This window comes from Schistocerca piceifrons, chromosome 2, assembly GCF_021461385.2.
Source record: "Schistocerca piceifrons isolate TAMUIC-IGC-003096 chromosome 2, iqSchPice1.1, whole genome shotgun sequence".
Taxonomy (NCBI): domain Eukaryota; kingdom Metazoa; phylum Arthropoda; class Insecta; order Orthoptera; family Acrididae; genus Schistocerca; species Schistocerca piceifrons.
The window spans coordinates 745,104,254-745,116,937 of NC_060139.1; the positions used below are offsets into that span (position 1 = coordinate 745,104,254).

The 12,684-nt window shown below is 42.7% G+C and overlaps 1 protein-coding gene across 2 annotated transcripts in view; it reads left to right on the top strand.

The window, feature by feature from the left end:
- The first annotated feature begins 3,314 nt into the window (after positions 1-3,314).
- Positions 3,315-12,684, top strand: part of LOC124777424 (ras-like GTP-binding protein RhoL) — a 325,071-nt gene continuing 315,701 nt past the window's right edge. For both annotated transcript variants that reach the window (XM_047252824.1, XM_047252823.1), the window contains exon 1: positions 3,315-3,470. The gene's annotated coding sequence lies outside the window, so the exon portion shown is untranslated. The remainder of the gene's footprint in view (positions 3,471-12,684) is intronic.

The window sequence follows — 12,684 nt, forward strand, 5'->3', positions numbered from 1 at the left end:
TCAGGACAATAATCTGCGTGAAGACAGAGACAGAATAAGGCAGGGATTACTTTATAAGAGTGAGTCTGTTCTTTCAGTGCTACAGAAGTATGCTGAAGATTAGATGGGTAGATCATGTAACTAATTAGGAGGTTCTGAACAGAATTGGTACGCAGATTCAGAGGGATGTTGGTTGCAATAGTTACTTGGAGGACTCCTCCGGCTCAGGACAATAATCTGCGTGAAGACAGAGACGCAGAATGAGGCAGGGATTACTTTATAAGAGTGAGTCTGTTCTTTCCGTGTATCTGGAGAATTCTGACTTGTCCAGCAAGAGTAACAGACTTTTTTTGAAGGAGTAATTGTTTAAAGTAATATGCTGTAAATGTTGTATAAAGACCTTTCCATGATACGTTGCCCAGGCACTAGAAGTTAGTAGCAAGACTTAGCTATTCTGTACTTTCATGGGCTGCGAGAAGTATGCAGTAGTCTAAATGCAAGTCGGAGGGAATGCAAAATTGTTAGCTTTGCTCCATTTCACAGACAGGGGACGCTTATTGTGCAGGAAAGGGGTGTAGGGAATAAGGTCATTGCCATTTAGGCACTGGAAGGCTTTTCAAAAAATTTGACGAGTTCGTAGGTTCTGTGGAGTTTCGTACCTGCTTGGTTCCATTTCAGATGTTTTCCTTTTCTTTACGGTGTGGCTGCGTATTTGCTGGTGGCGTATGTACGAGAGTTGTCCAGAGAGTAAGTTCCCTTCGGTCGCGAAATGGAAACCGCAGTGAAAATTAGAAATGTTTTATTTGCGACAGTTAGCTGCACCTTCCGGCTGCTTCTCTACACAGTTACCGCTCCGACTTTGACGTTTATCGTAGCAAATGTTCAAATGTGTGTGAGTTTCTAAGGGACCTAACTGCTGAGGTCATCAGTTCCTAGACTTGCACACTGCTAAAACTAACTTATGCTAAGAACAACATACACACCCATGCCCGAGGGAGGACTCGAACCTCCGGTGGGAGGGTTTGTCGTAGCGTGGTACCAACTTTCCAATACCCTTGTCGCACAAGGCAGCCGCCTGTGCTTTCCACCAAGTTTCTGTGCTGGTCTACAGCTCGTTGTCTGTGTCAGAGTGCTTCATAGTAAGCGGTTCACATGAGCAGAGATGAGAATCACAGGGTGTGTGGTGGGTGATCAAAGACTTCCCATCGAAAACACCGCAGGGGCGTCTTCACTGCCAGTGCAGTGTGCGGCCGAGAATTGTCACGAAGAAGGAAATGTGTGACAGTTACGTTATGTGGGGTTGCTTGAAATCGGGTGAAATCTGTCGACAGTCATCCTTACTTGGTGGGAGACATTATTTTCTAGGCAACTTTACGTGCCCCCTGTGCCCTCGGAACTGCAAAGAGCGACGTGACGCGATCACCGGGCATACTAGAGACACTGTCCAACACATCTGTGCTAAGCTTAATTGGATTTTCACTGTGTTTCCCATTTCACGACCGATCATAAGTTATTTTCTGGACACCTCTCGTATCTCAGTTTCGTCTCTGCAGGAATAAGTGAATGTTTTGGAGGAAAGTTGTCATGAAGAGGATGACTTCTTCTAATGTGGGTCTAGGGGATAAAGTTATTGTGATATATGGGAATCCCAATAGGATGGGCAGTTGTGATTAGTTCTGGTTGGGCAGATGAAGGGTTGGCTTCCCGTTTCGAGGTGCTCATAGAATGTCACTGATTGCATTGACGATCAGTTTCTTTATTTATCTGTTGTTTATATTTTTCTAGTGGGGGGGGGGGGGGAGGGAGGGAAGGAGGGGACTCAGTAGCAATCATGTTGTCTCCCATCAACGTTTGAATAAAGTGATGAAAAATCTTTAATAGAAATAAAAGGGATGATATGAAGCTTGATGAGATGTTGCTGCTGTATGTGGGCTTGAAACCTGTAACGGTGTTGGTACTGAACTAACATTTCCTACCTCAGAGATTTGGATGCAGAGACGAAGTGATTTTGAGAAAGGATGTCGAATGAGTGTAGGAAGGTGTTCAGGGACGGGATCTAGCCAACATGAGGCAGACTGGATTGTAATTGTGCAAGGCGCCTAGATTTGGGATGGCAGGGGTAGGGCAGGTTATACTCGATCAGATGAGTGGATCTCACGAATAACTTAATGGTCTGGCAGGAGGTAGTTAAAATTAGCCTAGAAAACGAGGTGAATTTTGTGGTGATGTAAGTAATATGAGACATGGTGATGGAGGCTTGGCATAAGGCTGGCGTTCTCAATGTTGGGAGGTACAGCGGGCTGAAGGGATTGTTCTTTACAGGGGACGTAGGACTAGCGGACGTATTCATTGCTTTTGGGCGGTTACGAAAATGTTGTCAGTCGATACAGGATACGGTTGGGGAGAGTAAGTGGATATAGAAAGTGCAATGGATTGCATGATGCTAAAGGATTTGGAGCAAATGGTAAAACTCGGGAAAAACTGAGATCCACGCAGAAATCCATATGTGAATTTGGGATGATGTGGTTTTTGTTGGCATGCTTGACAGTCATGACTTTTATTCCCCTATGTTCGGCTGGTTAGTAGTTTCAGTCTATTGTGGGTTTCTTTTGGATGATTAATAGTGGGAGCTTTCATGTTTGTTTTTGGTTGAGTGACAGTCCAAGATATTTTTGTGTTTTGTTTGATGAACAGGACAGTTTTGGATTGAGATGTAGAGATGTAGAAGACGAAAAGCACGAGTAAGTTTTCTACAATTATTCCTCTCTCTCTCTCTCTCTCTCTCTCTCTCTCTCTCTATATATATATATATATATATATATATATATATATATATATATATTACCAAGTATGATGGTATTGGTTACACCAAGATACGAAGTTATGGAGTTGAAGTTGGAGGAGTCGTTGGGGCGAACGGTGGGGTGGAAAGCAAGAAAAGTGGTATCGTCAGCGTAATGAAATATGTAAACGGAGAGAATGGTTTAGGAACGTCACTTGTAAACAGGAGATAGGGGATGGTTACAGGAGCGATTCTCGTGCACCACCATTCTTAGAAAACAAGATTTAAACACAAACATGGTTCTGAGATCAAAATGTGGTATTAAGGCTACATTACTGGTGGATGTGTTTGCAGCCTACAGCAGTCTGGTGCAGCAGACTTATTGAAACGCTCCAAAGCGGAGTCGTTCCTTCGTCTTTCGCTTAGGAGACAGGCCGAGATAACGAGAGCCGACATCTAGCGGCCTGTGCTCCAACTTCCCCTGCGTGCCTTATCGCGCACAATAACCACTTCCTGAGCCTAATCTCCCATCATAGCGCGCTGTGTGTGAGCAGGCTACCGAGCTGACGGGTCCTGCTGGCGGTGCCACGGTTTACATGTTCCACGCAACGCCCATCGCCTTTCTGCCAACACTCGCCGGCTTTCTGCTACCTGTGGAGCTCTCCACCGCTGCTGTAACTGCTGCTGAGACGTTCGTTCCTCGCCAGAGGTGAGTATACGTTCACTTAACATTCATCGACGAGCAGCATCGGAAACGAAGTAAGAGCAGGGTGTAGTGCTACACCTTTGGTCATTATGTAAGTCAGACGTCTTTTGCTTATCAGCATTACCCTAAGATCTTCCCACAAGGGTGAAATACCACGATTCATACTTAGTTTGTACACTGTAGAAGCTCCACTACGTTTCACATGCATTGCAGAAGCGCTTGTAAAAGAAAGGAAAACATTTGAGAGCAAAGAAATATATACCTGAAATGTTGCGATAACTGACAGCTCAGTCTTGTGCTAAATCTGCCAGATGTTCTCCGAGATAAAACTTCTTTTCTCACGAATAGTGTGTGCACTGCCTGACAATGAAGGCTTATTTCTAGTATTGTCTGCTGTAAATTTCCTGTAACATTTCGAGGCTAGTCATTTCACACAATGTGACTGGTAATGAAATTTAAAAAATCGTAACTATGAACCATTTTATTGCATGTTACTTTACACTGCGCACTCTGTTCTTTTAATCTGTCTTCATTCGATACAAGAATATGCTCTTACCATTCACCTGTGTCTCCTGCTTCTCAATGTTTAGTGTCCTACTGATGTCGAGGTCGTTAGAGGTGGCCTTTTTCATAATATTGCTTCTCCGTTGATTTTCAGAAAACAATACTTCGAAAGCGGAAACATCATATACACCTGTTCAATGAGTGATCAGTCTGTTTGTGCACACGTCTTCATACAAAAAAAAAAGTTTTTTAAGTCCGTCAACGGAAAATTATGTACCTTATCTGGTAGAAACAGAGTTTGGTGAAAGATGTAAATATAATTTCGAATCACTTGAAGGTGAAGCATGAAGCATTTACTGAAATGTTCAGCAACAAAGTTGCTGCTTGAGTGAATTGCATCTCGGGCAGGGTCATAGACCAGGGTCTTTGCTGTTCAGGGCCAGCTGTCTATCGAATGAGGTATTCGATCAAAGCTCGACATTTCATTTTGTCGCTACTTCTCTCTCCTGCGTTTTCGAACTATTCATCTTGCTTCAAGTGTAAGAAAACTGTTGCTCATTTTTTTCCTACCGTAGCACTTTTTTCGATTTATAAACACAGCTTACGAATACAGAGAACTCATTGCGAGGTTTAGATTTCATTTTTGATTTTATTGATAGTGTCTGGAACTAAACAATTTTCGGTTAACGTATCGTCTCTTAGAGAGCTATCGAAGCATCGAAGTTCTCTTGAATTCGCACTGAACATGAAATATGTAATTAATGTTGACGAAAATAGGAAAGCAATTTACGTATCGTCTTTCCTTAAAAACGAGACACTGGTAACGACTGTTATTTTCTTATAGCACCTCAACAGAAAAGAGACCAGCCACTCTTTGTGACAACATGGTGTCTTCATCTGCAGAAGGCCATTTTCTGTAGCTTACATGGGTTGCAACTAGAGGTTTTTGCATGAATATCTGTTTGGCTGGCAGTTGCCAGTTTTACAAATGAATCTCGAAATAAGGCACGATGCATACACGATAGTCCGCGCCACTGGCTGTACCTGGAATTTCATATGTGAACCAAGCCACACACAATACGTCGTTTACACTATTAATAAAGTGTGGAGTCTCAGAAATGAATTTTATTTCTTATGTTCTGCAAAAGCGGTAAACAATGTGTTGTGTTGACAGTTTTATCTGTTTATTCCATAAGTCGAAATTCATTTACCATTACGGGTTCTCAAAGTACTTGGGGCAATAAGAGATAACGAAAACGAAGATAAAGTCAGACAATTCCATGTTTTGACATCTGTGCACGTTTTCTTCACCTAAAAAATGTCGCAAGCCTAGACTTGAAGGAACTCTTCGTGCTAAAGGAGGATGGAAAAAGTAAAGTTCTCTGGTGCTTTGCTAATGCCACAAACTAAAGAATGCATTCAGACAACTAACACCGTGATGCAGTTACAGGGCAAGCAGCCACGAAACATGAATTCAACAACAATGCTGACGCTCTTGATGTTTCAATACACGGTATCTTGCTGTTATTTATTTTATTCCAGTTGTACTGAATAGATTAACGGACACTTATGACGAAGTGCAGATAAAATTCTATACTTCTAGCATCAGCTGTGCTAAGTTCCTAAATTTCAGATAGTGTGATGTTATAGCCTTTACGAAAGAAATCTCACTATCATACAAAAGAGAATTCACTCACTAGAAACATTTTAAAATTACTATCAACGCTGTTCTCAAACTCCGAGTTCTTTCCGGAACTAAATATATTACTCAGTGTTTACGTAAATTCGTGTTTGCTCTTGAGTTTGATTTTCTCCTTTGTATCTTGCGTCTACTGTAAGAGGTTGTTCGCTAAGGACGGTACAGTAGGAGTAAATGTCTGCAACCGTTTCTTAAGCTCCCCTGAAGTATAACGGCTGTTTAACGATCGGGACTTGCTTCTGGTTGTGACATGCCTTGCTTTACAGAGAGGTGACAGCTCTTTCGGTTTTACTTAACTCTCTGACTTTTAGCCAGTTGACTATTGATCTCCGTACAGCGAGCAGTGAACCAAGTCTAGAATAAAACACTGAGGAATCATTTCTCTAACAAAAAATGAAAAACACCGTCATATTGATGCTTGTCTAGATAGAGTTGTAACTCAATACAAGACAATTTTAGTACTAGTACAAATAGTGGTCCAACAAGTGCAAATTGCAAGATGTTCAAAAATAATTTTTTACAATAATACTAAGCAAACAGTAGTCATACTACACTGATGAGTCGTTAATGGTTACACAAAATCTTTTGCAAAGCTTCTAAGAATAAGTCTGAACACTCGTTAGAAGTGTGTTTACTTTGTGACATGAATATGGAAAGAATTAAGTGCCATTCGGAGTCTGATAAAATACGCTGTGGTTTGAAGTGGAAATAGAACATCCAATTTTTGAGGTTAGTAAATATATTTATAAACTATAATTGATTGTTAACACAAAATAGCATATAGGTAAAATCTCTTAATGAACTATAGTCAAAATCAGACATAGGAGTCCTTCACGTTCACCAAGACTAATTAGAAATCATATAAGTAAAATAATAAGTCTCATATTGGATCTAAGTTTATGGAACCCTGAAAGATTTGTAATATCAGATCGGATACAACCACAAAACAAAGTTTCGAGCAAAGAAGTCTCTCTTGTATATCAAAGAAGCGTTAAATTTCAAAAAACAAACGGCCATAACCCAGATTTGACCTATGTCTAGACACTTTAAAGTAGCATCTTCGCCTAGCATTTTCCTTGCTGGGCAATAGTTTTCGAGCACAGATTGGAACTTGAAGTCTCCGTCCCGTTAATACAGCGAAATAAATGCCATACTAAAGCTGTCATATCAATGAATTCCAGTTCAATATTTTGTCGACAGTTGATGTAGTGCTAACAAAAATGTTTGAATAATCACCATACTGCAGGATTTTAATTCTCTTCAGGCGTATTCTACTAGTCATAATACTTGTTGATGCCTTCTCTTTCTAAATGCTTAACTTGTTGTACTTTTGTTTCAGCTTACCCATATTCAACAGGGGTGCCTCGTTCTCCAAGTTTGACAGTGTTTTTTGGAAGTATATCTTTTGCGGCATCAGTTCTCACTGTTCAATTAATTACATTGCTAAGCTCGTAATCAGCTGTCTATTTTTCCTCTAAAAATGTCCCCTCTAAAAAGTTTGTGTTGCGCTATAGGCTGTACTTTGCGGTGACAACTAAGAGCACTGATGGCTTGTGGCAAATAAACAGTGACATCTCAGCAAATACATCTAGTAACGGAGCAGAAATTTGTTGCAATTTCTCAGCAAATTTTAATGTGCTCTGCTCCTTTGCAAAAAGGAAGCTGCTCGTTCGGATTTAATTTACAAATATTTCAATCGTTAACACTTTCTGGACAGCTGTTTTGGTACATGCAGTAAAGTTAAATGATGCATCTGATACCGATAATGTGAACTCCGAACACTTCTTACCGATCTTATATAAATTGGGACAAGTCAGATTACTATCATCTGTACTACGTTTTATCATTATGAAGAGTGAACATTATGACTGTTGACAAAGTTTTTCTGAGAATCGTACTGCGTCGTGATGTAAATAAAGAACTGTGCTGGAGAAATCAACGTTTCGGCAAGGGTTACGGTGACCTTCTGGGTCTACTGTTTTGATTTAGTTTTTTTTCTTTATTGTTCCTTTTTCCCCCTCGTCCTATATGGGCTGTCAGCGGTGCAATATTCGGCTCTTCAAGAGTATTTTAAAAAATATAACAAGCATGAGAATAAAGAACCTGTGGACCATTTTATTATTTTAAATTAAAAAAATTAAAGATTGATATCTAAAAAACGAAAATATGTACATTTTGAGAACACATTAAAGAATGGCGAAATTCGTCTAGGAAAAAACAATGAAGCACTGCACTTTCACTTAAAATCTGAAGGACCTGTGCTGGAAGCAGACAATATGTTCCACAGGGCTGAGGGGTAGGAAAACTATGGATATGAGGGTAGGTATTGGGGTGGATTGTGAGAAGACAGAAATTGGGAAAGATAGAGGGTGGAGACGAGTATGGTTAGTGGGTAGGGTAGGTGTAACAATAGGAAAGGGATGGGAATGGATGGAGAGGGATAGGGAGAGAGGAGCCTTGATTTTGAGTGGGATGGATGGGAAAGAGTTAAATTTGTTATGGGTGATAAATATCTGGGCTTATCTGATTGTCTGGGAGAGGGATTTAGTTGAAGTTGCGTTGGGACAGGATGCGGAGTGTGTGTAGGTCAATGGACGGTGGGACGTGTTTGTAGAGGCGCGGCAGCGTACCAGGGTTGGTGATCAGATAAATCTAGTTTGCGCATAGTATACAAGATACGGAGGTGTTCGATGTAGGTGAGGAGGGGTGGGAATTTGATGTGATGGTAGAGGACCTTTGTGGAGGAAGGGCAACGGGTACGGAAAACGAGGAGCAGTGCATGGCGTTCGAGGATTGGGAGGGACTTGTAGAACTTTTATTGGGTGGAGCTCCATGCAGCATTTGCATAGCAGAGGATGGATCAGATTAGGATTTTGTAGGTGCGAAAAATAGTGGAGGGGTGTAATCTCGAAGTTCGGCCTGTGAGTAGTTTTTGTAGGAGGGATAGTAGGTGGGGTTTTCACATTAGTTGCCAGTCGAGCGTTGTCCAAGATATTTTAATGTATTAGTTAACTGGATAGGACGGTCGTAAATTGTAAGCTAGAAGTCATGGAGGTGTTTTACTTGTGTGTAGTTGCTTATATTTTGTCATTGCCGCTCATTGAGCACGAAGCTACGTCACAATTTTAAAATGTCGTTGTTACACTGAAGCGCCAAAGAAACTGGTATAGGCATGCGTATTCAAATACCGAGATATGTAAACAGGTAGAATACGGTACTGCAATCGGCAACGCCTATATAAGACAACAAGCGTCTGGTACAGTTGTTAGATCGGTTATTCCTGCTACAATGGCAGTTTATCAAGATTTAAGTGAGCTTGAACGTGGTGTTATAGTCGGCACACGAGCGATGGGACACAGCATCTCCGAGTGGGGATTTTCCCGAACGACCATTTCACGAGTGTACCGTGAATATCAGGAATCTCGTAGAACATCAAATCTCCGACATCGCTACGGCCGGAAAAACATCCTGCAAGAATGGGACCAATGACGACTGAAGAGAATCGTTCAACGTGACAGAAGTGAAACCCTTCCGAAAATTGCTGCAGATTTCAATTCTGGGTCATCAACAAAAGTCAGCGTGCGAACCATTCAACGAAATGTTATCGATATGGACTTTCGGGGCCGAAGGTCCACTCGTGTACCTTTGGTGACTGCACGACACGAAACTTTGCGCCTCGCCTGGGCCCGTCAACGCCGACATTGGACTGTTGATGAGGAAACATTTATCGGGGTCGGACGAGTCTCGTTTCAGATTGTATCGAGCGGATGGACGTGTACGGGTCTGAAGACAACCTCATGTATCCATGGACCCTGCATGTCGGCAGGGGACTGTTCAAGCTGGTGGAGGCTCTGTAATGGTGTGGGGCGTGCAGTTGGATTGATATGGGACTTCTGATACGCCTAGATACGACTCTGACGGGTGACACGTACGTAAGCATCCTGTCTGACCACCTGTATCCATTCATGTCCATTGTGCATACCGACGGAGCAATTCCAGCAGGACAATGCGACAGACAAGGCGACAGACGGACGTCCAGAATTGCTATAGAGTGGCTCCAGGAGCGTTCTTCTGATTAAACGCTTATTCTGGCCACCAAACTCCCCAGACATGCACATTATTGATCATATTTGGGATGCCTTGCAATGTACTGTTCAGAAGACGTCTGCACCCCTTCGTACTCTTACGGATTTATGGACAGCCGTGCAGGATTCATGGTGTCAGTTCCCTCCAGCACTACTTCAGACATAGTCGAGTCCATGCCACGTCGTGTTGCTGCACTTCTGTGTGCTCGCGAGGGCCCTACACGATATTAGGCAGGTGTACGAGTTTCTTTGGCTCTTCAGTATATGATCGCTCACTTGAGGCAGAAGGAAAGGGAACATATTTATATCAGGTAGCTACGGTGCACGGAATGAGGATCTGCTGTTGTGTATTGCTTCTGGTACTGTTGGCTGTGATTTGTGCTGATCGGCTGGTGAGGCGTGGTCTCGTGTTTTCCTCCTTCTGGACACAGGCTATAATGGTTCGAACGGCTCTGATTACTATGGGACTTAACATCTATGGTCATCAGTCCCCTAGAACTTAGAACTACTTAAACCTAACTAACCTAAGGACATCACACACATCCATGCCCGAGGCAGGATTCGAACCTGCGACCGTAGCGGTCACGCGGTTCCAGACTGAAGCGCCTAGAACCGCTCGGCCACACCGGCCGGCTCTGGACAAAGGACGCGCGGCGGCAGTTACTCGCCGGTAGCGCTCGCGTCACGTGTTGCTGGTGCGCCCTGTTGGATTCTGAGGGCCGGCAGCGAGGATGGGGCAAGCTGGTATCCATCCTCTCTGTTCATATTGTCAGGGTGTTTTATTATTTCTATGGCTTCTCTGATCTTGCGTTTGTCAAACCTGACTGCTTGGGCTGTACTCAGATTTCCTTAAATTTGATTTCCTTGCAGCACTTTTGTCGGTGTTTGACCACTGCAAACTTGCTGTGCTGCCCCAGACGAGTGTGGCGCTCGTGTTCTCGTATGCGCGTTCGCAGAAGCGATACACAACACCCGATCCTCACTCCTTCCCCAGAAGCAACCTGCTATGATAAAGTTCCCGTTCCTTCCGCCCCAAGTGACCAATCATTACAACGATCTTTTAAAATTGTGACGTAATGGCATGCTCAGTGAGCAGCAATGACAAAACATAAGCGGCTCCAGACTGCTAAAGCACACCAGTAGCCCAGAAGAAGGCTACTGTAGCCGTGGCTGAAACGTTGGTTTCTCCAGTACAGTTTTTTACAATCTGACGCGGTACGATAGTCGGAAAACTTTTATGTCAATTAACTCTGGCTGCAGAAGCCTATGCAATTATATTACGACTCTTCTCTAATGTTTTCTTTCAGTGATCAGTTTAAAAGCTCACTCGGTGGTCAGTTATCCCGATCTGGAGCCGTGATGATTACTGCTGGTCTAATCACAGCGTCTCAGTACATTAAGCCTGTAAAGAATTTTTAAAAAAGCTTGAACTATAGTTAATCTTTATTAAGTTTCATATTGCTTGTACAATGCACAAGAACCAATTCCGGTATCATTAGAGAAGATGATATTCCTCTATATCTTACCCACTAGTCGAATTTCCCACCAGAGCCTTTGCACACATGTCCACGACGAAATACACACACACACACAAGAACGCACGAACACAGAAACGAGCTATAACTAATTTTTCTGTACTGTCAGTATCCACGACAGAGAATAGTACTTCAGACGTCCTTTGTATCTCTGGTACGCGATAGCCGGTATTTCACACAGTACACCTATTCGGAACAGCTTCCAGTTCAAAAATGGTTCAGATGGCTCTGAGCACTATGGGACTTAACATCTGAGGCCATCAGTCCCCTAGAACTTAGAACTACGTAAACGTAACTAACCTAAGGACATCAAACACATACATGCCCGAGGCAGGATTCGAAACTGCGACCGTAGCAGTCACGCCAGCTTCCAGTGATTGCATGGTGTCTCAAAAGGTATGCTACCACTACAGTGTGTTATAGCAACCAAACTAATTACGATATTCACACCATATTTTGCTTACGTCACAAACTCACAAAGTTTTGTTTGCGTGTGTTCCAACAAGATGGTGCACCACCACGTTGGGCTCCGATTGTGCGAGATGTTTTAGACCTGGCGTTTCCAGATAGTTTTACCGACAGCGATGGTCCAGGTCGCCTGACATTACACCGACGAACTTAATTCTATAGGGATATGTCAAGGAAAGAGTCCACCAAATGTCTGTCAACCACATCAATGATTTAAAGATGTGCCATTGCCACAGTTGGTGTGGATATGTTGCGCCGAGTTTGGATAGAGCTCGATGTTGTGTGTGCCACCAGTGGCGCAGTATTGAAATTGATTGAATGACATAAAAACTTTGTGAGATAGTGCATCACGTAAGCCAAACACGATGTCAGTATCTAAATTAGTTTGGATACTATGACACATGGGTAGTTAATCTTTTTTACCTACCGCTCACTTTTGTATCTCTGCTAGTACTAAAATTTTCTAACCGCTCTGGACGGAGCATATTTTGGAAACGAGAAATGCATGGTTCGCTTAACCGGATCACTCTATTACGATTCAGACAGTTCGTGAGTTCTGTATACGAGGGTTGGAACTTTAATAGTGGCAACTATTTATTTACAGCTCGCATAAAGTAGATACGTGTGACCTTCAGAGTAGTCACCAGCATTGTGTATAAATCGTTGCCAGCGATGTGGAAGTCGTAGGATAGTCTTAGCAGTGCCAATAACGTTAACAGTTCGAGCGGCGCGGTCTAGTGCCCGATGAATTTGTAGCAGTTCTGAAGCGAATACCGTGAAGTATTTCCTTCAGTTTAGAAATCGAGTTGAACTCACGAGAGCTTAACTCAGGGGAGTGCAGTAGGTGGTATAGCACTTAGCAGTCCCATCAGTCAAACAACTCAGTAACAGCTTGCACTGTACGTGCTTGAGCATTGTCCTGCAAA